The sequence below is a fragment of the Crocodylus siamensis genome, chromosome 5 (assembly GCF_052110815.1).
Source record: "Crocodylus siamensis isolate JL-2025a chromosome 5, ASM5211081v1, whole genome shotgun sequence".
Classification (NCBI taxonomy): domain Eukaryota; kingdom Metazoa; phylum Chordata; order Crocodylia; family Crocodylidae; genus Crocodylus; species Crocodylus siamensis.
This window is the reverse complement of record NC_143399.1, coordinates 27,003,219-27,030,408: the sequence shown is the minus strand read 5'-3', so window position 1 is coordinate 27,030,408 and position 27,190 is coordinate 27,003,219. Positions and strand designations below refer to the sequence as shown.

The 27,190-nt window shown below is 45.6% G+C and overlaps 1 long non-coding RNA gene across 1 annotated transcript in view; it reads left to right on the top strand.

Moving 5' to 3' along the window:
- LOC149863621 (uncharacterized) overlaps positions 1 to 27,190 on the top strand; it is a 729,305-nt gene that overhangs the window by 220,887 nt on the left and 481,228 nt on the right. Inside the window, exon 3 of the long non-coding RNA XR_016442472.1 lies at positions 119 to 235. This is a non-coding gene — a long non-coding RNA (uncharacterized LOC149863621). The remainder of the gene's footprint in view (positions 1 to 118; positions 236 to 27,190) is intronic.

Below are 27,190 nucleotides of genomic sequence, written 5' to 3'. Positions count from 1 at the left end.
GTTGCTTCAGAAGGGGATCGTTGGCTGGTCCTTCTGGCTGGACAGGCAGGGTGCTAGTTAGGTCAAAAAGGGTGCCATTGGGGGTCATTCTTCACTGCCTTTTCTCTCTCTCTGGCAGACTTTGGTGACTCCCCAGTTCTTGGGCTTACCCAATCCAGGGGTTGTTGACCTCAAGGGATGTTCCTCTTGGTAGCTGCTGGATGGTAGCTGTCAGCCCCAGGGGTCATGTTTGCAGGTATGTACACTCTCAGGAGTCTGCTGATGAATTTTGGTTGATTCACTGCTGTGATGAATAGAGCTCTGGAAGTGGTTGATCAGGGGTTATTTCAGCCCCAAGGGTCCGTTTCCAGCGTTGATTAGTTCAAATGTACCTTTTAACAATGAAGTTTCTGGGAATTCCTGGCTCTTTATTAATTCTTTCCTCTCTTTGGTCTCTGATTTTGTAGGTGTTAATTGCCACTCATTAACATGTTTATCCAGACTAGCTTCTGTGTTACACAGTCAACCATGATTCATTCAGGGACCTGCTCCATAAAGAGATTTCTGCCCTTGCTAACATTGTTACATGGTACAACTTACTTTTAAACTTAAAGTACATTTGTAAAAACATCTATAAATACACCTTATATAAAAATGTTAATGATATAATAAAAGAAAAAGAGAGAGGAAGGAAGAAAAGGTAGAAAAGAGAAAGCATCCCCAAAAGGGGACAAATACTGAAAGAGGGGCTTTTGTCATATAGAGGAGCTTCACATTTTAGGGTGGGGGCAGGCAGACAAAAGGGTTTCTTGCTACAAGAGCACCAAATTGCACATAATCTTTCCTTTCATAACCTCAGTCATGCCCTGTCAGCCATTGTGTCCAATGGCACAACACTGGTCACAAAAGTCTTTCACGCTTAAGACATTTATTTACTTCTGTGTGACCATCTTCCATCTGCTGTGATTTTTCTTTTTGGCTTGCTACCTTTCTTCTGACATCAGGTGGTGCAATGCCAGCCAATAAGTACTATTTTTTGGTGTTGGCTTTAGACCATCCTTTATTTCATGACAGCTATAGTTTAGAACTGGGTTTAATTTCTTGGCATGAAGTGATTATTCCCATACTGGTCACGCAAACTCTGCAGTGGAGTGACATAAGGCAATAGTTGTGGTTCACTCTCCACTTTGAGGTGACCAATTTTCGAGTATGTTGTTGTGGGTACTGACTTTCTCTTTCATCTTCTCTACATGTGCTTTGAAGGTAAGTGTTTCATTTAATGTAACCCCCAAGTACACAGTTTTTGGGTAATTAGTCGGTGGAATTCCATCTCAGGTGATGCTTAATTTCCTCTAGGCTTTTCTATGGTGGAGGTAAAAAGCTGTGACTTGCATCATGGTGGCTTTGGCACAAAGCTGGTTCTTACTGTAGTAATCTGAGAGGTTGCTCATTGCACATGTCAGTCTGTTCTTGACAGTGACAAAGTCCTTCTTCTCTAGCAACATGATACATAGGTCTTCAGCATGTATTACTCTGTATGACTTGGTCATTGATATATATATTAAAAGGATGGGTGCTAGCACACTACACTGTGGAAGGCCATTTTATTGTTGTCTCCAGTGGCTTCATTTTTTGAACAGTTCTATATAAAAACATCTATTCTACAAGAGATCAAATGGTCTACACTAGGTGGTAGTCTTGTGTCATATTGTAGGCTTTGGCAAGCAGGTTTTGGTGGTCAACTGTCATATGCCACTGATAGGTTTACAAACACAGCACCTGTTATCATCCTTTTCTAAAATCCATCTTCTGTATGCTGGGTGATGTTTAGTATTTGGCTAGTGCAGGACTTCCCTGGTTTAAATTCAGCTTCTGATATTAGATGTTGTTCAATATGAGGTGATTGAGAATAAGACATTCATAAAGCTTATAAAGATGACCCAGAAGTTCGGAGGCATCTTTCCCTGGCTTAATAGAACTATTACATGGGCTTGTCACCATAATTTAGGTATTCTAAGGGTTGATGAGCAATTGTTAAGGCATAATACCCGTAACTTGGTTGTGGGACCAAAGTGTTTGATCTGCTCTGTACATATATCATCAAGTGCAGCTGCTTTGCCATTCTTCAAGTGACTTATTCCAGCATAAAATTCATCTGTTGTATATGGCATGCTATGATGATTTTCCTCAAGAACAGGATGAGATGAAGAGAAGAATAATTAATAGTTACTAAAAATTATAACTAAAGCTTTCTGAGGGATATCTTTTTTTTTTCCCCAAGTGGGGAGATATGCCTGAGACACAATTTAGGGAGAGGAAACTCAATACCATTTGGTTGTTTGCTCAAACCTTTTCAATATGGTCCATCACAAATACTTTGGCCCTTCCATTTAGGTGAGTCCTCAATGCACATTTAAGATTTAGATGCACTGTGGACACAATCTTGAATAAATTAGGAATCTGACAGCAATCTGTCCATTTTGCTCTGTTGCACCTTTTCCCCCAACATGGTCTCCTCAGGGTTTTGAGCACAATAACATTTTTAACACATCAGTTAAAGAATGCAACCTAAATTACTCTGGCTTGCAGATATCAAAGCAATGCACTACTCCTGAGAACCAAGCAGTAGAACTGACTTTGAAACTGAAGTTTTCTACTTCTGAAATCATGTCAGTGATAGTATAACATAGCATAGAATCATAGCAAATGAGGGTTGGAAGGGACCTTAGGAGGTCATCTAGTCCACCCCCTGCTCAAAGCAGGACCACCGTCAACTAGATCATCCCAGCCAAAGCTTTGTCTAGGTGGGTCTTAAAAACTTCCAAGGATGGAGAATCCATAACCTCTCTGGGTAAACTGTTCCAGTGCTTTACCAACTGCTATTCCTAGAGAGAATTTTTTTCTTTAATATCTAACCTAAACTTCCCTTGCTGCAACTTAAGACTGTTGGTCCTTGTTCTGTAATCTGCCAACACTGGGAACAGTTTAGCTCTATCTTCTTTTGAACCCCCTTCAGGTAGTTAAAGGCTGCTATTAAATCCCCTCTCACAGAGTAAATAAACCCAGTTCCCTCAGCCTCTCCCCTCAGCTTAGTGTCAGCTGCAAACTTGCTGAGGGTGCGCTCTATGCCATCTTTCAGGTCATTGATGAAGAATGTCAGCATGCAACTATGAGGGACTCTTGCCTCAATGACACAGTGCTGTTCTGTTGAAAGAGGAAAAAAATTAAACAGTATTGGACACGGGGCTTTCCTTAGGGGCCAGCACACCCATTAAAGCCACTTGCTCTCTGATGGTCTGTCTGTCTGTCCCCTTGACAGCAGTCACTTTGATATTGTTGTAAGTCTATAGAAATGAACTGTTTTGTTTTTTCAGGTATTATTTCAAACACCTAACTCATATTTTTATTTGAGATGGTGGATAACATTTTTGTTACTTGTCTTTAAGATACTTAGAGGAATTATTTTTAATTAGGGCTGGAAATGCCTATCAAAGACTTTTTTAACTAGAAAAGTTTTGAAAATGTTCCTTCAGGTTATTTTGTCCAATCCTCTTCCTTTACAGCATTGCTCCTTATAATACATTCTTAATATATTCTGTGTTAATAGATGTCATTGCCTTAGATCTTTTCCCTGTGGTAAAACGTATTTTAGCCATCTCTGAAGACACCCTATGTCCCTGCACAGCTCTAGCCCCCAGTTGCACCATGCTGCTACAGGGAACGCTGTAGACAAGATAACAGCCCAGGGCTACATTCCCTTTTGGATTAATTTTGTGGGTCTAGAGGATGGACAACCTTTGAAATCCTCTCTCTTTTTCCTGTTTTCCTACCATATGGGCTATAAGCTATTCAGAGAAACATGTAGGATCTAATGGGTACAGTCTGGTACATGGTTGGCAATTTTTTTGGATAAGTTTTTATGCTTATCAGACTTTCTAATACTCCCCCTGGTAATTATTTCCCTCATACAATAGTAGAGAGCTGTCATCCTGTATTACTTCTTAGACATTTCTCCTAACTTTAAATATAGGGCTAGATGCCTAGTGAGTACAAATAGAGCTCCGTCTATCAAAACCAGGTGAACTACGCTGATTTACACTAACTGAGAATTTTGCTTGTAGTTCTTAAGAACTTTTCTTCATAAAGCACTCCAGTCAGTTTTACATGCCCTTCTCTTCATTGTTTCAAGTACATGGTTCTTAAAAAGATTATGCCTAGAATAATTCATTAATACTTCATAGAGGTACTGTCCTTACTCTGGATCATGGTATGATGTCTTTCTTCAGGACAACTGAATAAGCACAGCTTAATTCAACCTTTTGCACTGAATCAGCATGCCTTCCTTCAATTAAACCCAAATGTTTTATGAACTTCCGGGAAAGTTTGATTGAAAAGCTCTTTGAGGAAAGTCTTCTAACCTTGCTATTCTGATGTGAAGGATACTTGACCTGGTGGTTTGTGAACAGGTGATTTTTTTTTTTTTTTTTTTAAGTGTGTTCACTTGTTTGTCATGTTTATCTGAGATGGTTTGTCTTAGCCATATCATGCTGCTTTATGCTCAGGCCAGTTCCTGCAATACAGGGAGTGCCTTCAGAGATGTGCAAATCACCCTCAGCTTCCACTGAAGATGAAAACTAACTGTAGGATACAGCCTCTTGAGAATGCTTGTAAATATTATGCCTTCAGGATAGACAGCGTGTTTGCTTCATATATGGTGTATTAAATTATAGGGATGGAAATGGAAATAATTACAGTTCACTTAATGCTGTTAGTTGTAAAGTTTAATAAGGAATTAAGATTTTATAACATGCTTTATTTCTAATAATTTGCAGATGCAGCTACAGTGAGCTGCTACAATGACTGATACCTGTGTGTTTTGCTGAAGCAGCATATACAGAATGACTTCTTGCTACGTAGAGTTGTCATGAACCAGGGTGTAGTATAAATGTGCTATATCATTTAATAAATGATAAAAGATTTATAAATAGAAGCACAATATAAAATGTTACCATATGCTCAAAGTAATGATCAGGCATTTACTCTCAGTAGTGAGAAAATGTTTTTGGATTCAAGCTTTTAGTACCATATGGGCATGGATGTGAAAGGAAAACAACTGTGTGTTTCAGAAGGGAGCAGATTTTTTTTTCCAGTACTTTGTGGAGAATGGGGAAGAAGAAATTAGTCATGTAATTAAACTCCTCAAGAATCTCCCCAAACTGAGAAGCCTCAGTCAAATTTGTTGTGAATTATATATAATTGTATTAAATGTTCATACAATGAAATGTCCATTTGTGATACAGGTAAACTACAAGAAATATAGCACCAAGTGCATTTACTTCTAAACTATATTTTACTATATATTAAAATTATTCGTGCTGGTTGTTTCTCTATTTTCTTTAAAATTATACCTGTTAGGGGCTGGAATTCAGAATTACTCCTCCTTAATTTTATAAACAATATTTGCCAGATTCTCAGGCATTGTGTAAATTGTATAACTCTGCTGAAGTCAAAGGAGCCATGCTAATTTACACTGTGAAAGGGTCTTACAATTTTGTTTTTACTAATAATATAGTATAGAACAGCCTTAATTTAATGCAGACATACTATTTAAGATATCTCAAAGTTGGGATCCAAAAGGCTTTTTATAGCATAGAAAAATCATAAATTGCTAAGATAAGTCACAAATAATAAAGAAATGCATTTTTATTATGCCTACTGCTAAGCACTTTGCATGAAAGATGGTGTGTTCTTAATATATATGACAGTTTCTGGAAGATTTGTAATTGTCTCTTTCTTAGTAAACAAGAAAAAAATATTTGGACAAGTTAGTGAAGTAATAAGGGGGAAAATATTTGGGTTTTTTTTTCCCACTGCAGAGATAAGGCAATGCAAATTCCCCTGAACCAAATATCTCTATTGAGCAGTCAACCTTTTAGTGTCTCAAAAATAGCATATGGAAAAATAACAAAGAAAGCAAACTAATTAACTAAACCAAACCTCAAATCTTGCCATCCTAGTGTGTAGTACAGTCCAAATCCCAAGTGAAGTGTATCAATGCCCCCAGTGCTGCAATTTGAGCAAGATAGGAACTCATTATACCAGTATACAGCAGTTTAAAATGGGAAGGTTTAAAATTCCCCTTTAGGAAGAGGATCAGAAGCATGTAGGGGTTAATTAGAAATTTCAGTTTGGGTCAGATGAGCAATAACAGAATATGGATGTTTATTTGATGATGGAAATTTTGAAGGTACTTTTTGCTGTCTACATCATATCTCACTGAAAAATTCTGAATCTGACACAGGCCAAACTAAGGATGTAAGATTAGCATCCATGAAAGTGCAAAATCCTGTTTACTATGGAATACTTCCTTCCCTTAAATGTGTTGAATCATGCTGCATTGAAATGTCGTTGCATCATTCAAGCAAATTTTAACATCAGAATTTTGATCCAACAGTACCAGGTCCTAAGGATAGTAACCCTCCGTGTTGCACAAAACATCCTTTCAGCAGACAAGATGGTTACTAGCTTAGGAAATATCCATATCAGAATCTGAGTTTTTAGAAGATCAAAAAACTTCATTATGAAGCTCATTATGGAAGAGGTAGCTGTTGTGATAAACATTCCATGACCTGGAAAGAGTTTAGTGCAACAAGTACTTAAATAAATACTTCCATACAGAGACATGCATTCTTTACCTATTGTTATATATTGACAAATCTCATACATTTCCCTGCACTGGATAACATGGTGACCACTCATTTCCTCACACAGTCCTGCCTTTTACATATATAGTGTTGTCCTGACAAGAGACAGGAAGTACCACCTTTAAGGGCTTCATTAGGGAAAAGGTAAGTTCCTGAGACAGCTAGCTCAAATTAACACATATGAGAGAAAATCCCAGTAAGAAAAAGTTTTCAAACTAGTTAGTTGGTTCCCCATAGTTTGTGGATATGCAGTGAATACAGCTGATTTTAGGCCTGTGCAAAGCAGCTAGTATTTGCTTTCGATTCAGATTTGGCTGATTTAGGGGACAGTGATTCAATTCGGTGAGTCCTGAATTGATACAGTTGAATCTGATTTGGAGATGTGGCCGCCACCAAATTTCCAAAATCAGACAGGCCCCATGCTCCGCCCACTCTTCCAGCCCTGTCAAAGGCTGCCTGGCCCAGTCCCAGCTCCCGGCTCTTTAAAAAAAAAACCAAGCAGCTGGTGAGTGGGGGCTTTTTCATGGATTTCATAGACATTAGGACTAGAAGGGACCTCAGAAGATCATTGAGTCCAGTTCCCCCGCCCAAAGGACAGGAAGTCAGCTGGGGTCATATCCCAGCAAGATAAGCATCCAATTTGCTCTTGAAGGTGTTCAATGTAGGTGCTTGAACCACCTCTGCTGGCAGACTGTTCCAGACCTTGGGGGCTCGGACAGTAAAGAAATTCTTCCTTATGTCCAGCCTGAAACGGTCTTGCAGGAGTTTATAACCATTTGACCTCGTCATCCCTTGGGGCGCTCTGGTGAACAAACGTTCCCCCAGAAACTGGTGGTTACCCCTGATAAACTTATAGGTGGCCACCAGATCACCCCTGACCTTTGCTTTTCCAGGCTGAAGAGCCCCATGGCTCTCAGGCTGTTGTCGTAAGGTCTGTTTTCCTGACCTCTGATCATGCACGTGGCTCTTCTCTGGACTCTCTCAAGCTTCTCCACATCCTTTTTGAATTGTGGGGCCCCAAACTGGATGCAGTACTCCAGCTGCGGCCTCACCAAGGCCGAGTACAAGGGGAGAATCACGTCCCGGGATTTGCTCGAGAAGCATCTATGGATGCAAGCCAGCATTTTGCTTGCTTTACTAGCTGCAGCATTGCATTGAAAGCTCATGTTCATCTTGTGGTCAATGATGACCCCCAAGTCTCTTTCGTCGGTAGTCCTCGACCTGGAAGGATGTGGGCAGTGGGGTTCCGCAGGGCTCGGTCCTCGGGCCCGCACTGTTCAACATCTTCATCAGTGACTTGGATGACGGGGTAGAAAGCACCCTGTTCAAGTTTGCTGATGACACTAAGATGTGGGGGGATGTGGGTGCACTAGAAGGGTGCAATAGGCTACAAGCTGACCTTGACAGGTTGCAACGGTGGGCGGATGAGAATAGGATGGGGTTTAACACTGATAAGTGCAAGGTGTTGCACATGGGGAGGAAGAACCGGCACCACACTTACAGGTTGGGGAACTCCCCTCTTGCCAGCACGGAGACGGAAAAGGATCTTGGAGTCGTCATTGACTCCACGATGAACATGGGCCGGCAGTGTGGGGAGGCAGTCAAGAAGGCCAACAGTACCCTGTCATGCATCCACAGATGCATCTCGAGCAGGTCCAGGGAGGTGATCCTCCCCCTCTATGCGGCACTGGTCAGGCCGCAGCTGGAGTACTGCGTCCAGTTCTGGGCGCCACACTTCAAGAGGGACGTGGACAATATGGAAAGAGTTCAGAGGAGGGCCACTCGTATGATCAGGGGTCAGCAGGGCAGGCCTTATGAGGAGAGGCTACGGGACCTGAACCTGTTTAGCCTCCACAAAAGAAGGTTAAGGGGGGACCTTGTGGCCTGCTACAAACTGGTCAGGGGGGATCAGCAGGTATTGGGGGAGTCCCTGTTCCCCCGTGCGCTGCCAGGAGTGACCAGGAATAACGGTCACAAACTGGCGGAGGGTAAGTTTAGATTAGATATTAGGAGGCGCTACTTCACAGTCAGGGCGGCTAGGGCCTGGAACCAGCTTCCAGGGGAAGTGGTGCAGGCTCCTAGCCTGGGGATTTTTAAAAGGAAGTTAGATGAGCACCTTGCCGGGGTCATCTGACCCCGGTGCTCTTTCCTGCCAAGGCAGGGGGTCGGACTAGATGATCTACCTAGGTCCCTTCCGACTCTAGCTACTATGAAACTATGAAACTATAGCACTGCTGACCCTATAAGGATGCTGCAGGTTTTTCCTCCCAAGGTGGAGAACCTTGCATTTTTCAGTGTTAAACACCATCAGGTTCTCGTCTGCCCATTTGTTAAGCCTGTCCAGGTCAGCCTGGATCACCTGCCTATCTTCAGGTGTGGATGCTTTGCCCCAAAGTTTGGTGTCATCGGCGAACTTGGCCAGTCCCCTCCTGACTCCAATGTCCACATCGTTAATGAAGATGTTGAACAGTATGGGTCCAAGGACAGAGCCTTGGAGGACCCCACTGGTCATGGGGCACCACGATGATTGACTTCCATCAGTTACCACCCTCTGGGTCTGACCATGGAGCAAATTCCCCAGCCAACAGATCATGCTGGACCCAAGGCCACAATTGGCCAGTTTCGCCGAGAGGTGATCATGGGATACCAGATTGAAGACTTTTGAGGTCAAGATATATGACATCAATCTCTTCTCCCTTGTCCAGGTGATAGGTCACCTAGTCGTAGAAGGTAATGAGATTGGTCAAGCAAGACCTACCTGCAATAAACCCATGCTGGCTATCCCTCAGGATGTTGGCGTTGGTCAGTCCATTAAGGATGGCCTACTTAATAAACTTTTCTAAGATCTTCCCCAGGATAGAAATCAGGCTGCTGGGCCTATAGTTAGCCGGATCCACTTTCCTCCCTTTCTTGAAGATAGGTACCACACTGGCCTTCTTCCAGTCTTTGGGCACTACACCAAAGTGCCAGGGGTTCTCAAAGATCCATGCCAGGGGCTGGGCTATGATGCTTGCCAGCTCCTTGAGTACCCTGGGGTGTAGATGGTCAGGGCCGGCTGACTTCAATGTATCCAGCCTCTCAAGGTGTTCCTTTACTAGGTCAGCATTGATGGAGGGCAGCCATGGGGGGCGGGGGACTGGAGGATCAGGCAGGGGATGGGGCCTGGTTGGAGTCCTCCCATGGTCCCCTCCCCTGTCCTGCAGCCCCTGCCCCCTACTTAATAGCACAGAGTCTGGGTCCAGCTCCCTGTGGCGGCATGTGGGGACTACCTGAATCTCTGAACTTCTCTGAATCTTTTCCAAATTGATTTGGAGAGCTTTGAATTTATTTGGATCTTTATATTGGTTTCCTGATTTCATTCAGATTTGGAGATTCAGCCGCTGAATCAGGTCAAATCTCCTCTGAATTGAATCAGCAACTCAAGCTTCGCAGAGCCTTAGCTGACATGACTGAAGCTAACTTTAAATTACCTAGCTCTGGTACTAAGGTCTAAACTGTGGCAACATAAAATTTGGCACCGGATGAAAAAAACACCTGATAAACTGGGTAAATAAGTAGCTAGTCTGCTTTGAATTCTGTGCTACTGTGGCTAGCCAAATAGAAGTTATGGCTTGATGTTGAAATTCCTGAGTGAGGCTCTGTAGTCTGTGACATGCAGGAAAGTCAGATTGTCATGATGGTCGTATACTGGCTTCAATACAAATGCATTAATGTTCAGAGGTTTTACTGGTCTTTCTCCCTGAACCAGCAGTATATTTCATAGATTTCATAGACATTAGGGCTGGAAGGGACCTCGGGAGATCATCGAGTCCAGCCCCCTGCCCAAAGGGCAGGAAGTCAGCTGGGGTCATAGGATCCCAGCAAGATAAGCATCCAATTTACTCTTGAAGGTGTTCAATGTAGGTGCTTGAACCACCTCCGCTGGCAGACTGTTCCAGACCTTGGGGGCTCGGACAGTAAAGAAATTCTTCCTTATGTCCAGCCTGAAACGGTCTTGCAGGAGTTTGTGACCGTTCGACCTCGTCATCCCTTGGGAAACTCTGGTGAACAGACGTTCCCCCAGATCCTGGTGGTCACCCTTGATAAACTTATAGGTGGCCATCAGATCACCCCTGAGCCTGCGCTTTTCCAGGCTAAAGAGCCCCATGGCTCTCAGCCTGTCATCGTAAGATCTGTTTTCCTGACCTCTGATCATGCGCGTGGCTTTCCTCTGGACTCTCTCAAGCTTCTCCACATCCTTTTTGAATTGTGGAGCCCAAAACTGGACGCAGTACTCCAGCTGCGGCCTCACCAAGGCGGAGTACAAGGGGAGAATGATGTCCCGGGATTTGCTCAAGAAGCATCTATGGATGCAAGCCAGCATTTTGGTCACTTTACTAGCTGCAGCATCGCATTGCAGGCTCATGTTCATCTTGTGGTCAATGATGACCCCCAAGTCTCCTTCTGTAGTGCTATCCAATGTAGCACTGCCGAGCCTATAAGGATGCTGCAGGTTTTTCCTCCCAAGGTGGAGAACCTTGCATTTTTCAGTGTTAAACACCATCAGGTTCTCGTCCGCCCATTTGCTGAGCTTGTCCAGGTCAGCCTGGATCACCCGCCTATCTTCTGGCGTGGATGCTTTGCCCCAAAGTTTGGTGTCATCGGCGAACTTGGTCAGTCCCCTCCTGACTCCAATGTCCACATCATTAATGAAGATGTTGAACAGGATGGGTCCCAGGACAGAGCCTTGAGGGACCCCACTGGTCACAGGGCACCACGATGAGTGACTGCCATCAATCACAACCCTCTGGGTCTGACCATGGAGCCAGTTTCCCAGCCAGTGGATCGTGGTGGAGCCAAGGCCACAACTGGCCAGTTTGGCCAAGAGGTTATCATGGGATACCAGATCAAAGGCTTTTTTGAAGTCAAGATATATGACATCAACCTCTTCTCCCTTGTCCAGGTGATAGGCCACCTGGTCATAGAAGGAAATGAGATTGGTCAAACAAGACCTACCCGCAACAAACCCATGCTGGCTATCCCTTAAAATGTTAGCCTGGGCCAGTCCATCAAGGATGGCCTCCTTAATAAACTTTTCTAAGATCTTCCCCAGGATAGAAGTCAGGCTAATGGGCCTGTAGTTAGCCGGATCCACTCTCCTCCCTTTCTTGAAGACTGGCACCACATTGGCCTTCTTCCAGTCTTTGGGCACTACACCAGAGCACCAGGAGGAGTTTTCAAAGATCCGTGCCAGGGGCTGGGCTATGATGCTCGCCAGCTCCTTGAGTACCATGGGGTGCAGATTGTCAGGGCCGGCTGACTTGAAGGTATCCAGCTTCTCAAGGTGTTCCTTCACGAGGTCAGCATTTATGGAGGGTAGGGGATCCCCATCATCCGGATCTCCCTGTCCCATAGCAGGCATGGGCGTCCCATGGGACTGATGAAAGACTGACGCAAAGTACCTATTTAATAGGTTGGCTTTTTCCTGGGCGTCAGTTGTCAGTTGCCCCATCTGGTTTAGCAGGGGTCCAACGTTGCCCTTGCTTTTCCTCTGGCTCCCCACATATCTGAAAAAGGACTTTTTCTTGTCCTTGATGCTTGAAGCTAGTTGGAGTTCAGTTGCAGCCTTGGCTTTCCTGGTTTGCTTCCTGCTGGACCGGACCAGTGCAGAATAATTCTCCTTGGAGGTGAATCCCGTCCTCCATCCTTTGTAGGCTTTCCTTTTTAGCCGCAGGAGGTCCGCTAGGTCCCTAGAGAGCCAGGAGGGCTGCTGTGCCTTCTTGCTGCCTTTCCTCCATGTTGGAATAGATTTAGCTTGTGCATTGAGGATCGCTTCCTTGAGAAGCAACCACTCTTCTTGAACTCCTGTCTCCCTGCGGTCATGGTCTCTGAGGGCCTGACCGACAAGCCTCTTGAGCTTGTCAAAGTCGGCTTTTCTGAAGTCAAGGACTTCTGTGTTGCTGACTGACTTGCCAGCTTTACGGCGGATGGTGAAGGTGATCAGCTCGTGGTTGCTGTCACCCAGGTTCCCATCGATCACTAGGTCGCCGATTAGGTCGTCCCCTGTAGCCAGTACCAGGTCAAGCAGCGCTTTGTCTCTCGTTGGCCCATAGACTTCTTGAGTCAGGTAGAGGTCATCCACGCATGAGAGAAAGCTTTGCGACCACTGGGATTTTGCTGAGTGATCTTCCCACGAGATGTCCGGGTAACTGAAGTTACCTATGACAACCAAGGTCCTGGAGCATGCGGCCTCAGTCAGTTCCCAGGCAAACTCCTGGTCAAGCTCAGGACTTTGAGTGGGAGGTCTGTAGTAGACTCCCACCGTTGTGTCCCCTGTGCCGTTTTTCCCACGAATTTTTACGCAGAGGGTCTCTAGCTGTCCATGCTGGTCGCCAACATCAGCTTGCAGGGACATGTAGCTTTCCTTCACATAGAGAGCTACACCCCAGCCCCTTTTGTCAACACGATCCCTCCTGTACAGGGTATAGCCCTCCATACCCGTGGTCCAGTCATGGGTGGAGTCCCACCAGGTCTCTGTTATCGCAATGACATCATAATTCTTTGCACTGAGCAGGAGGATGAGCACCTCCTGCTTGTTGCCCAGGCTCCTGGCATTAGTGTACAGGCAGGCAAGTGTCCCCTTGGGGGCTCTTGCCTTGCCCACAGATTGTGCCAGGGCTGGGGCCAGGGTGGGCTCCCTTAAGTGCCTTGGTCTGCTGGCTTTGCAAGGGTCGCTCAGCGGGCCAGTAGTGGCAGTAGTCCCCTCATCCCCCAGCGGGCTTAGTTTAAAGCCTGGTGGAGCAGGTCAGCCAGTCTGGCTGAGAAGAACCTCCTCCCCAGGGGAGAGAGGTGGAGGCCATCTCTTCCCAGCAGCTCGCTGCCTCTCTCGCCAAAGAGTGGGCTGTGATCATGGAAGCGAAAGCCTTCCCGATGACACCAGCTCCGCAGTCTTTGGTTCACTGCGTGGATCCTCCTCTCCCTCCTCAGCCCATAGCCCGAGACTGGGAGGATCCACAAAAACACCACCTGAGCTCCCAGACCCCTAAGCCCCGCTCCCAACTCCGTGTAGTGCCTCATGACCTGGCTGGGGGTGCTCCGAGCCGTGTCATTGGTGCCCACGTGAATAAGGAGCATGGGGTAGTGGTCTGTGTGCCGGAGGAGCTGTGGGATCCTCTCCGCAGTGTCTCAGATGCGGGACCCCGGGAAGCAGCAGACTTCCCGGGCTAAGGGGTCGGGGCGGTAGATTGCCCCCTCAGTGCCCCGCAGGATGGAGTCTCCCACAACAAACACCTTTCGCTTTGACTTGGGGAGAGCGGGGGCAGTAGCTCTGGTTGAGCCTGGGTTGCCTGCGGGAGCTGGCAACTGAGCAGGCTCTGCTGGGCCTGCAAGAGGTGCGAACCTGTTGCTAAGCTCCAGCGAGGGAGGGGCCTTGGTGCGGCGGGCCTTCGGGCCCTTGACCACCTTGGTCCATGCCCCTGACTGGGCAGAGCGGGAGGTCCCAGAGTCCTTCTTAGTCGTGGAGGGAGACGGTGCTCTACCCTGCGGCTCCCAGGGGAGAAGGGCCTGGCAGTAGGAGTCTATCTCCTGCTCGCAGTCCCTGATGGCACGCAGTCTCTGGACTGTGGCCTGGAGCTCCTCCAGCTGGTGTGCCAGAGACCCCAGTAGGGAGCAGACCACGCACGGGGAGGTGGCCATGCTCCCGGGCCCCAGAGCCTGAAAAAAGGACAGGCAGCCCCCGCAGCCAAGAGCCAGGGGCTCTGTCTTCGTGGAGCCCGGAACCATGGGCTCTGTCTGGGTGGCCGTCTCTGAGATGCCCAATGGGGGGCCGCAGAGCCCGAGGGGACCCTCGGGGTGCGGCGTGTTCCCATCCGTGTCATGCCTCTGGTAGGCTGGCTACGGCTGGGACTGAGTACTCTGTGGGGGTCGCAGGCAGGGTCTTGTGCCCTCCCGCGCCCTCTTCTGCCCGAACACCGTGTTAACTCAAGCGCCTGTTTACCCAGCGTGTTCGCGCGGCTCCGGTTGCGTGGCTCCCTGGGGGGCTGGGCCAAGTAGGGGCCTGGGTGGGGGCTTGACCCGGCCTGGCTCCAGGCAGTGGCCTCCTCCCAGGGAGCGAGGAGTTAACCCCTTCCCACCATGAGCCCGCTTACCTCCGGCTGTGCTGGGCATCGGCAGGGAGCTTGGCGGCTGCTGAGGGGCTGTCTGGGGGGCTTCGGGGGAGCGGGGGCGCAGCGGGCTTCACCCGCGCATCTCTCACTGCTCTGGAGCCTAACTGAGCTTTTTTTTTTTTCCCCCCTGTTTGGCGGGCCCTTTTAAACTGCGTGCATGCGCAGTGGGCCTGCCGTCGGGGAACGCTGGCTTCTCAGGCCAGGGGGGCCCTGCCCGGGATTTGGGGGGCCCTGCCCTACAGGAGGGGGACTGGTGAGTACCCCACTCTCTCTTGTTACTCCCTGGGGGGCTGGGCCAAGTAGGGGCCTGGGCAGCGGCCTCCTCCCAGGGAGCAAGGAGTTAACCCCTTCCCACCATGAACCCGCTTACCTCCGGCTGTGCTGGGGGTCGGCAGGGGGCTCTGCGGCTGCTGAGGGGGTGTCTGGGGGGCTTTGGGGGAGTGGGGGCACAGCGGGCTTCACCCGCGCGTCTCTCCCCGCTCCGGAGCCTAACTCCTTGAAGTGGGAGGACAGTGAGGTAGAATATAGATCTGATTGTACTCATCCTTGTTTCACCAGAAATTCATCTCTCAATGAATGGCCTGCAAGCTGACCATCAAGAAGTTGCTTTGTCTTCTCTTGCTTCTAATAGCTCCTATTGGACTGACTCATTTCTGTGTTGCCTCCTACCATATTGTGGCTTGATGACGCTCTTCTTCCTTGTGTTCTTGTAAACTGTATTCAAGTATTTAGGAGGAAATAAAGTCCTTAAATACTTTAGCAGGTATTTTTGTATTAGCTGGTCAGGATGAACCTGGGTTTTCCTTTGCTACTTAGAGCTAAATTCTTTGTCCTTTTAGAAAAATCAGAGAAAGATAGAACAAACTTGTTGCTATTTTGAAATATTTGGAATTTTTTCCCCCTTTTTTGTTGAAGTTCTTTCAGCTTCTTTCACTTTATGGCATTTCCAGCCTCAATCAGAAGCGAAATGGATGGAAAGATTACAAGGAGGCCTCTTTTTGAAAGACCTCCAGATTAATACTGCTAATGAAGGAATTAAGGAATTTGGAGGGAGGGAGTGAGGGGGTCCCTTTACACTAGAATCTTCTTTTGCAAATCAGTTGAATAGTGTTATTTCTGATTCACATCAATGTTACTTGGATCAGTTATTTTAAAACCTCATCCTTTCATCTTGGGTACTGGCATGGTTTTTAGGAGCTACTATCCAATGATCTCTTTGATTGTTAGATATGATAGTGATTATGGGAGTGTGTAGACAAAACAGGGGCCCTAAATTGAAGCGGTATTTTTTATAACCCATTGCTTTAAATTAGAGCCCCTGTTTTGTGTACACTCGCCCTCCTCCCATTTAAAAAATCCCCCATTTTAAAAAACACTGCTTCAGTTTAGGGTTGATTAAACCCCCATGTCATTCACACACCCTGCTGACTTACCTGCCTCTGTGGCGGGGAGGGGAGGGTGAGCTGCTGGGAGGTGGAGTGGTTCCTGGGCTACAGGACGGGGATGCTGCTTCCCTCTGTGGCAGCAGTGGTCCCCATCCCCCGGGCAGCACCCACCTGGTCTGGGCAGTCCCAAGGGGCACCACAGCCATGGAGGGAAGCACTGGGCCCTGGCAAGCAGGCAGGCAGTCTCTGGGGGTGGGGGAAAGATCAGGCTTGCTGCTTTTCTTAGGCGGAGCCTGCTTTCCCAGGCTGCTGCCAGGCAGTCTACAGGGCTTCCTACAGAGTTGCACAGAGCCGGTGCTTGCTGTCCTTACAGCCACAAAGCAAAACTGAAACTCCTCTTCCTGAGGTCCCTTCCAACCATCATTTTCTACGATTCTATCATTCGCAAGTTTTGAGGAGTTTTAGTTTTCTGTGCCCCAAGTCATTTAAGATGCGTTATGCTGCCAGATTTCCTACAGTGGCTGGAATTAATGCTCAATACACCGCTGAGGCGTGCAAACACAGACACCATTAAAGCAGTGGAAATGCGTTTAGCTCACTTTAAAGTGTCATGCACACATGCCTCTCAGTTTGTCTGCACATGGCCTGATTATGATTCCTGTTCTTTCATAAAAAATGACAGCTTTTGTAAACAAAACTAGCCAAAACTCTGGAGTTCCAATTCATGGGAAAAAGCTGCTTCAGGAGTCTGGAATCTCTGGGTTTCCTAGCGTGGGCCTGCCTGTGTGGCAGGGGTGCTATGGAGCCACATGCCAGAACTGCCAGGCTCCCAACGCCATGGCAGTTAACCTGGAAACCTTGCGAATGATAGAATCATAGAAAATGATGGTTGGAAGGGACCTCAGGAAGTCATCTAGTCCAACTCCCTGCTCAAGGCAGGACCCCACCCAACCATATCATCTCAGTCAGGGCTTTGTCAAGCCAGGTCTTAATTCAACCCATACTTCCTTAGATTGTTAGCAAAAATGTTGTGGGAAACTATCAAAAGCCTTGCTAAAGTTAAGGTATATCACATCCACAGCTCTTCCCTATCCACAGAACCTATCATCTCATCACAGAAGGCAATCAAGTTGGTCAGGCATGACTTGCCCTTGGTGAATCCATGCTGACTGTTCCTGATCTCCAAGTGCTTGGTGAATCCATACTGACCTTCTTCTCCAAGTGCTTAGAAATGGGTTCCTTAAGGACTGCTCCATGATTTCTTCAGGGACTGAGGTGAGGTTGACTAGTCTGTAGTTCTCTGGATCCTCCTCCTTCCCTTTTTTAGAGATAGGCACTATATTTGCCCATTTCCAGTGTTCCAGGAACTTTCCCAATCACCACATGAGCTTTCAAAGAAAATGTCCAGTGGCTCTACAATCACATTAGCCAATTCCCTCAGCAGACCTAAGGTTGCATTGCATCTAGCCCCATAGGGAATTGTAGACATCCAGCTTTTCCAAACAGTCTCTACCCTGCTCTTTTGCCACTGTCTGCTGCTCACCTCCTCCCCAAACTGAGATGCCAGATGCAGTTGTCTGGGAGCTGACCTTGTCTGTGTAGACTGAGGTAAAAAAGACATTGATTACCTTCAGCCTTTTCCACATCATCCATCACTAGGTTGTCTCCCCCATTCGGTAAGGGTCCCACACTTTCCCTAATCTTCCTCTTGTTTCTGACATACTTGTAGAATACCCTTCTTTTTACCCTTCACTTCCCTTGCTAATTCTGATGGTGCTTTAATCGTCCTGATTTCACCCCTGAATGCCCAAGCAATAAAACTCCTGCCTAGTCATTTGTCCAATTTTCTACTTGTAAGTTTCCTTTTTTGTGTTTTAGCTCACCAAAGAGCTCCTTGCTAAGACAAGCTGCCCTTCTGCCATACTTGCTAGTCTTTCTGTGCACATTGGCATTTGTTCCTGAGCCCTAAGTAAGGTTTCTTTAGAATACAACCAGCTCTCCTGGAGTCGTTTTCCATTCAGACTGGCTCTCCCAGAGGGATCCTGACCATCAGCTCCCTCATTGAGTCAAAGTCTGCTTTTCTGAAGTTCAGGGCCTTTACTCTGCTGCTCTCCATCTTTCCTTTCTTCTGGATCCTGATCTCAATAATCTTGTAGTCACTGCTGCCCAAGTTCCCATCTGCTTCTACATTCCCCACCAATTCTTCCCCGTTTGTGAGCAGCAGGACAAGAAAAGCACAGCCCCTAGTTGGCCGCTCCAGCACTTGCATCCAGAAGTTGTCCCCAACACTGTCCTAAAACTTTCAGGATTTGCCTGCGTACTGCTGTATTGCCCTCCCAGCAAATGTCAGGGTGATTTAAGTCCCTTATGAAAACCAGTGGCCTGTGATCAGGAAACTTTTGACTACCTGTCTGAAGACAGCCTTATCTACTTCATCCTCCTGGTCTGGTGGTACCCACCATGATATCACACTTGTTGCTCTCCTTCTTGGACCCTAACCCAGAGACTCTCATCAGGCCTATCTCCAGTTTCAGACTGGAGCTATGAGCAATCATACAGCTCTTTTACAAACAGTGTAACTCCTTCTCCTCTTCTCCCCTGTCTGTCCTTCCTAAGCAGTTTATACTCATCCATAACAGTGCCCCAGCCATACAAGCTATCCCACCAAGTATATGTTATTCCAATCATGTCATAGTTCCATGACTGTGCAAGGACTTCCAATTCTTCCTGCTTGTTTCCCAGGCTCCGTGCATTTGTGGAGACACCTGAGGTATAACTAGCCAATTGCCTTACTTTGTCAGGAAGAATAAGAAGGCCTTGCTTGTTGCCCCCTCCTGCTTATGCTTCTTCTAGGTCACCCACTTCTCCACTTACCTCAGGGCTTTGGTGTCCATCCCACAGTGAATCTAGTTTAAAAGCTTCCTCAGTAGGTTAAGGAAGACCACCTGCAAAGATGCTGTTCCCTTTATTCATCAGGTGGATCCCATCTCTTCCTAGAAATCCTTCTTCTTTGAACAACGTCCCATGAACTAAGAAGCCAAAACCCTGCTGGTGACACCACCTGTGCAGCCATGCATTGATTTGCAGGATGCATCTGCTTGCCTGGGCCTTTCCCTTTGAATGAAAGGGTTGAGGAGACAATACTATCTGAGCCATGTCCCCTTCACCCTTGCTCCCAATGCCTTTCAATCTGCTCAAGCTCCACTCCCCCCTCAGTAGTATCATTGGTGCTCACATGGGGTAGTAGTCAGAAGGCTGGATGAGTCTTGGTAATCCTTCTATGAGTTTTCAGATCCAAGCTCCAGGCAAGCAACAGACCTACTGAGACAAGAGGTCAGGCAAGCAGATCGATTTCTCCATCCCTTGCAGAAGCAAGTCTCCAACCACCACCATCCATTGCTTTCTCTTGATGACAGTAGTCTCAATCCCCCAGTTTTGGGGATGCCTGGTCTGGGTCCTAGAGGTGTCCTACATTGAATTGATGAAGTCCTCAGGCAAAGGATTCTTTGGAGTCTTGTCATCTCCTCCTACAATTCTCTTGCCTGCTCCTTGGGGGACATGACCCAGAGGTACCATTCACATCACAGGCAAACCCCCACCTGACTGTCACTGGAAGAAACCTGCAAGCTGCAGTCTACAGTGCCAAACCAAACCCCAGGTGGAAGCCTCAATAGTGAGCAGTCCTGCCTGGGCAAATACCTCACAGGTACAACCAAAGAAGGAGCTGGCAATGGCAGTGGCTCTAGCATTTTCATGCCCTCCAGCCATTTTTCTGGGTCTTTTAATCTGCCACCTCTCTTTTCCTGCCCCTCTTTCCAAACAGACCTTCCCTATAAGACTGTTCTGTAAGTTGACCTATCCACTGCCCCTTGGTCCCAAAAGGTTCCCTTGTCTCTGCTGACCTGCTTCCTCTCACTAAGCTTACAATGAAGGTAGGTTAGTTACTCTTAATTAATGAAAGAACTTACCTTAAAGGCTACTCTTTAAAGAGAGGGTGGAAAACTGACCTGTGGACTGCTTGCAAACTGCCCTGTTTGCTGCCTCTGGTCATTCAGGGGGTCTTATTTTGTATCCTCCCTGGGCCTGGACCAACTCCACTCCCTTGTTAGGGCTTTTGTGAGACACAGGCAACAATCAGCCAGCTAGTAGCACTCCCAGCTTCTCACAGCACATACTCAAACACACAGCCCACCAAACAAGCACTCAGCAAGCCAACCACACGGGCAACCCTGGCTTGCTTACCTTCCTGGAACAGGGCCTGGTGCCTAATGTCTGGCTTCTCTTGCTCCCAGTGGACTGCTTGCAAACTGCCCTGCTTATGCCCCTGTTTGAAAGCTTGAGATAGGATTTCCCAGGGCTTCCAGTCTCCTAGCTTGAGAACTGGGACCTAAAACAGTCAAAGAGGGAATGGGAGGCTTCCAGTTCCATAACACAAAGCTCTGAAACTCTGATCCGCAGCGCAGCCCCAGTTAGAGTCTGAGCTCTTTGTGCTTTCAGGCTATCCATTTCTCTAATAGGTAACCTGGTAGTTCTGGGAGCTCTGACTCAGCTTGGAGTTTCATAGCTCCTGTAGCGCAGGAAAATTCCTGACCAGCCCAGCTCTATTTGCAAATATCTTGTGCTTGTTCTCTACTTCCTATTGGTAAGTAATTCAGCTGACATTTATTTTCTTTGCATAAACCTACCCCTTTGACAGTAAGATGAGTTAAGATGTCTTGTCTTTCAGTTTACTGCCATCGCTCTGAATGCTTCTCTTCCTAACTATGAAACAGAGCAGTGACAGTTGCATTGAAGCTGCTTTTGTTTAACTACAGAATAGCACAATTACAATGTTCACAAGAGTGTTTGCTAAAGAAAAGCAAAACAATAAAATAGCTGATTGCTCCTGATTGAAATAACCCCATTTCAATTTTTTTTTTTGGTTTTTTGCTTTGGTTAGTCTATTTCTCTAGAAATCGATCAATAATCCCCCCCCCACCATACATACCCCTAACTCAAGATGCATTCAATCTCCAACTTTTGATTACTCAAGTTCACAGAAAGTAAATCCAGATAGGATTAAGGAAGCCCCCAAGGATTTAAGTGAGAGCATATTTGTCTGTATTAAAGTGTTGACTGAATAATGATTAGTTTGGAATCATATTTCTCCAGTTTAGATCTTGCAGCCCAAGTTTCCATATCCTCTTGTCTTCTCAGATGTGCTTTGTGAACTGCACCCTGAAAGGAGCTCACTGAAAATGTATCTCTGATCTGTAAATCAATATATCAAGTATTTTCTCAGTGAATGTTCACCCTTTTATCTCACATTCTAAATGGAAGCACTTTAAATTATTTGAACATTCCTATCTTGATTCAGATTATTATTTTTAAACCTCTTGTTCCAGCAGTGAGGTCTTCACCTACTATCACTTCAAAGATGATCAGAAGATGCTATGCCTTGGAAAACCCTTTCTTAACAGTCACTACCTGCTTTTTAGTTGCATGCCATTAGTATTTTATTGGATACTTTATAGTTGACTAGCTGATGTCAAATGATCACTGTATTTTTGCTGTTTAGGTTGGTTTGTTTTTAACTTATTTCTTTAGCTTCCCCTTCCCATTTCAAATATGTTGCTTCTACATTATCTTTCAATGTGTATGCAAACAGCCTAGATAAAAGGTATGTGATTCAGGTGTTTATTGTAACTTTAGTTGAATATTTGGTATTACCCCCTTTTTTGTCTACCTACCAGATTATCTACCAGAGTCCCATGACTTTGCTATTATATCAGGTGAATCTCCTACTCCAGTTGCACAATTATCTTTCCTCCCCTCATCTTTTCTTCTCAGTACCTTTTAATCTTGCACTTTAGATTCCAGATCCATGACGGATTCCAAATTCAACTTGTACAATATTCAATATGCAGTGCAATCCCCTTTACTAAGTCCCATGCTTTCTGTGGGACTTTAGATAAGTTGCTTCACCACTTGTGTGTCTTATCAAAGGTGGGTAAAAACCATGGTTATTTTGAGGTTAATAGTAATTTTTCTGTGTTGCCTGGCCCTAGTTCCTCTCTGTTGCTTGCTCTCCCCTGGGCAGGTGGCTTGATGGGGTGTGTGGCTTCCCTGTATACTTCTCCTATTCCTGTCCTGGGGCTGGGGTTGAGAGAAGGCTGTGCTGTGGAAAGGTTGGAGGCCAGAGCATGGGGCTGCTGGGGTTTAACACAGTGGGAGCATGGAGCCATGGGAAGCTGGGTATTTTTGCTTTGTTTTGCTTTGAGAAAACAGATGAAAGATTGTTATTGGTCAAATAAGCTGATTATTTTTCATTAAGTTTGCTCCTTGCGAACCTGATCTAGCCTGATGCTGATAATGTCTAATTCCAACACAACTAAAGCACGTGGAGTGTGGTTAGAAACTTCTAGGACCCAGACCAGTATGATATTAGATCAGTGCTTCAGAATTGTGGGCTGCCCATTGTTCTGGACAGTCCATACTAAAATAATAATTAAAGAGAGGAGTTCCAAATAGAAACCCGATTTACCAGTACATAATTCCAGTGCCAAGGGGCTAGTGCCTCTCAAGAAAAGGTTGGGGGGTTGGGAAGGGAAGAGGGTTGGTGGTTGGGCTACACGTTAATTCAGTGCACTTGCTTAGCAACTTCATCAGCATGCCTCAAATGAGATCATGAAATCATAGAAACTTAGTTTTGGAAGGGACCTCAGGAGGTCAGGACAACCAAAATTTAAATTTTCTTCCTCATTAGAAGACCTACTAGGAAGGTAAGTGAGGCACCTGTCTCTGTTCTTTCAGATAAGTGCAAGGAGATAGGTTGGTACAAGAAATGTAATATGCATGTAAACTTCCTGCACACTCCTAGAGAAGTATGATGCAATTTAATTCCTGCATGAAGTTGATGGGAGTCTCCCTTGTCAGATCTACATATGTCTTCATTTTTAATCTATGTATTATATATTCTGCACTATATGGTATATTTTTCTGTAGGAGACATTTTTTTCTGCTTAAAGAATTTTTGAGATTTTTGTCTCTTCCACGAGAATACAGTAATTTATGGAACGCCCCATGCTAAAAATACTTTTATCTCATTTCAGTTATAATTATTTATGAAAGTTAGACTAAGGGAAATTTGTCCCTGCATGGTAATTTCTGTGCTGTTTTCTGCCTTTAAATCCTCAGGTAATCCCATGAGAAGTAAAACTATGATTCACAATTTTGATTCCTTTAGAGACTCTTTGGGTAAGGATATTGAGGTTTTGAGGAAGATGCTTCTCAAATATATTTCTGTTGTAAGCTTCATTTTTAAGAGTTCTGTGAAAGCTGCCATATAAATTGTTGTAAGAATGTGTGCAGAATGATAAAGAATTTGCATTATATACCATGCTGCTCAGGTTTGTATTACTGTACAAAGATCTTGGAAGTAAATATGATAGGCTTCCAAAGAAGTGTGGAAAGAGTCCAAATGTTACATTAAACACTTGTAGAGATGTGTGCTTGAAAACACACACAAGTTTGTGCTCTGAGCTCAGTAACATGTCTAGTAAAGGAATACAAAAGGACCTACTGTTGTGGCATAGAATACGTAAACTGTATCAAACCTGACCAACTTTGCAAGATGACCTAGGAAACTGCAAGTTGGGCTTATTTTTTTGGCAACAGTCTCAAAGGCAGTTTTGCTAACCTTCTACAAGTATACACTTAGCTCCTGGATCCCAAAACCTGAAGTTATACCACAGTGGTTGGATAGTCCATCAAGACTGCTGGTCACTTGTACTTGACATTATGACTTTGTTCTGGTCAAGAACCATAAATAAACGCTGCTTTCTATAGGTGCAGAAAATTCTGATTCAGAGCTGGAAAATATTATCAGAACTTACTCATCCAAATAAAAGAGGTTCTCAGGAATGGTGGCCCACTAGTTAGTTCAGCTACAGCCCACATCTCAATATTGAAGATGCTTCAGCATTAGGATGGTGTTCCAGGTTACCTTTAAACCATCACAAAAGCACTTAAAATGGGGAGGGTTCACTCAGTTTAAGGGTGTTAAAACATGCTAAGGACCATCTAAATATTTTAACCTTTGCCTGAACAGGGTCCTTTGATCTATTTTAGTCAGGTTGTTCTAGGATCTTGTTAGTGTGCTCCAGGAAGATGAAACACTCTATTTTCATTCATCCCGCATCCCAAGATGCACCATTTCCAGCCCCTTTCACTCCTTTGCTCTGTGGGAAACTTTCAACTCTCCTGACTCTACCCAAGGTGGTGATACTGGCCCCAAGCCAACACCTCCTCCCACTCCCAGTCGGTGTGATCCCAGAATACTCCTTTTTCTTTAACTTTCTCTTCCTTGCCTGTTCATGGCAAACTTTTTTTTTCAATACTTCCCCCCTCTTCCTACTGTGGCTCTGGCAGGCTTCTGTTGGCTGCAGAGTGAAGGGAGCAACAGCCCTCCTGGTTGTTTTTCCACCTTTGAGCTACATGCCATCTTTCCCCTTCTTCTCCTACTGCAGAAAGGGATAGAGTCCTAGCTCCCGTTCATGCCCCTGCTGGATGGGTCCTCATGTGGTAAGTCACAGTAGTGCAGGTCTGAGCTGGCATTAAGCCTTAACCAGTGACCACTCTGAAACTATTCTGTCTGACAGCATAACAGTCCACAGATTTAAAATGTTGTAAAGGTAACTTTGTAACAGCATCTTTAGTTGTATGTGAGATATAGCTGAACAAGAAACCAGCCTATAAAGGTTCATATCACAGCTATCTGTTATCCAGTTGTAGTCATGATCTGTTTTTCTCACTCTGTGATGTCAAAGTCTCAAAGGGCTCTTACACATTTATCTACCAGTCAAAGTTGCTATTCTTTCTTGGAAGATTACCCAGTGTGATCTTCCTGAGGTCTTTTTGAACTTCTTTCAGAATAATCCTTATTCTACATTGCAGTGAAGACAGTTCTCCTAGTGGGTTCAAGCAGGAGGGAGAGTGAGCGTCAGTCTCATGGTTAAGCTCCCTCTATATGAGACATTCCACAGGGACAAAGTGATGCTAAGGCTTCATCCAAAGATCATTGCTAAGTTAGTCTCTATCTTTCACCAGTCTTTTTCCTGAAACCACAATAGTCATAGAGGAAGAAAAATTGCACAAACTAGACATAACCAGGACTTTGTCTTACTGTATTGACAGGACCAAATTATTCACAATTTTTGTATCTGTTTGTAGCCATGGCTGGACATTGTAAAGGTCAAGCAATCTTCTCAATCTTGTGCCTGACAGCTTGCAATTAAAGAGTTTTTTTGGGCAAAAATCTAGTTGCTTTAATAAAAGATACCACCTCTACCATGAGTTCTGATTCCTTTTCCCTCTAGACCAATATGGCTACAACCTGGATACCTGAGGCAATCTTCTTAGCATTTCAAAGTGGATGATCTAGCATATCCAGTATATATTACCAGTTAGCAGATGTACCACTCCCACTGATCAGTAAGTCTCACTCCAACAGAAGAAAAGCAACATCTTTCAACACACCCGGGAATATTCTGATATCAGAAATATCTCATGTGGCAATATGAAGCAACAACCAATTCTATGCCTTGGATTTAGCAGCTCAAAGTTTGCATTTGACCTCAGGATGTGATCACTGTTGGACTGGTGGAACAACTCACTGCCACTGGCTAGGCTGGGTGCTGCTTACCAGCCACCTACAGTGGGATCTTCATTGATAAGTAATTAAAAAAGAACAGTTACCTGCCCTAAAATAACTGTGGTTCTTTGACAGGTCACTTGTTATTCTGAGAAATGTGGAGTGTTAGAAATCACTCGGAGAGAGGGAGCATACAGGTGTTCCAGGGCTTGGACAGATGTTCAGTTTCTGCAGGGAGAGTCTGTGTTCTCTTTGGAAGTTTGTAATTTTTCTCCCACAGTAAAAGTGGCCACTCTGGGAGAAAAATAACTTGGGGACAATTTGAGTAAAGTGACTCTCAAGAGAGAACTTCTGTACAGGTAGCCAGCATGCTTTGCTGCTTCTCCTGCCCTCTCCCACAGTGCATGGGAAAGCATGTGTCAGTCCCAGCCAAGTAGGAAGCAGAACATGTCCCTTGAGTGCTTCAGGCTGGAAAAGCCCAGCACTGAGGCACATAGGGGGCTTATTCTGTTCCAGGGCTGTTCCCTGACTGAATCACACTGCAGCATTTGGGTGCAGGGAAGCATGCAGGCATATTCCCTGCTTAATTTAGCTGGGCTCCAACACAGCATGGGGGAGAAGAAAGGCTGGAGGACTTCTCTGCACAGCCCCACCTTTTCTGACAATCCCTGCCAGCATTCACTTAAAAAAAACCCAACAAAAAAGACCTCCCCTCTAACCCCCCCAACACAAAGCGCTCTGCGCTGCATGCTCTAGGGACCCCTGGCAGCTCAGGATTTGCATTGCAGGATCTTTGCTTTTTCATCTGAGCTTCTGTACAGGTCAGATTTTTTTTCTTTCAGGAAAACAAACCTGCAAGAGTTGTCCTGGATGATTTGAATGAGTGTGTGCAGCTCCAGTGTCTCACTGTGTCCCCAGTTTGGGGAAGGTGTGAGGAGCTTTTTCCTGCTGCTTGACGCCTCCTGGAAAAGTCTCTTGCAGGTGAGATCTCTCTTACTGAAAGAGGAAGATCTTTCTTCTGGATCTGTCATGTTTCCAAGCAAGAGTAAGCATTGGGAGCCACAGATGTACCACAAACGTACAGCAGCCCAGAAAGCCCATAAGGATATTTTGGGTCCATTGCAACAGTCAAATTAATGTAAGTGCATAGTAATGAAAATGTATTACAAGACATTAGAAATGTGGCAGAAAAAATGGTTTGACATATTATTTAAAAATGATGAGTGATGGCTTTGTTAGACCTGGATGGTGAAGGCTGGTGAATACTGAGACCACAGTATTAATGCATAGCTTGGAACCCTATTTTATTTCAGTCACACTTACACCCTTCTGCTTTGCTTTTAAGAA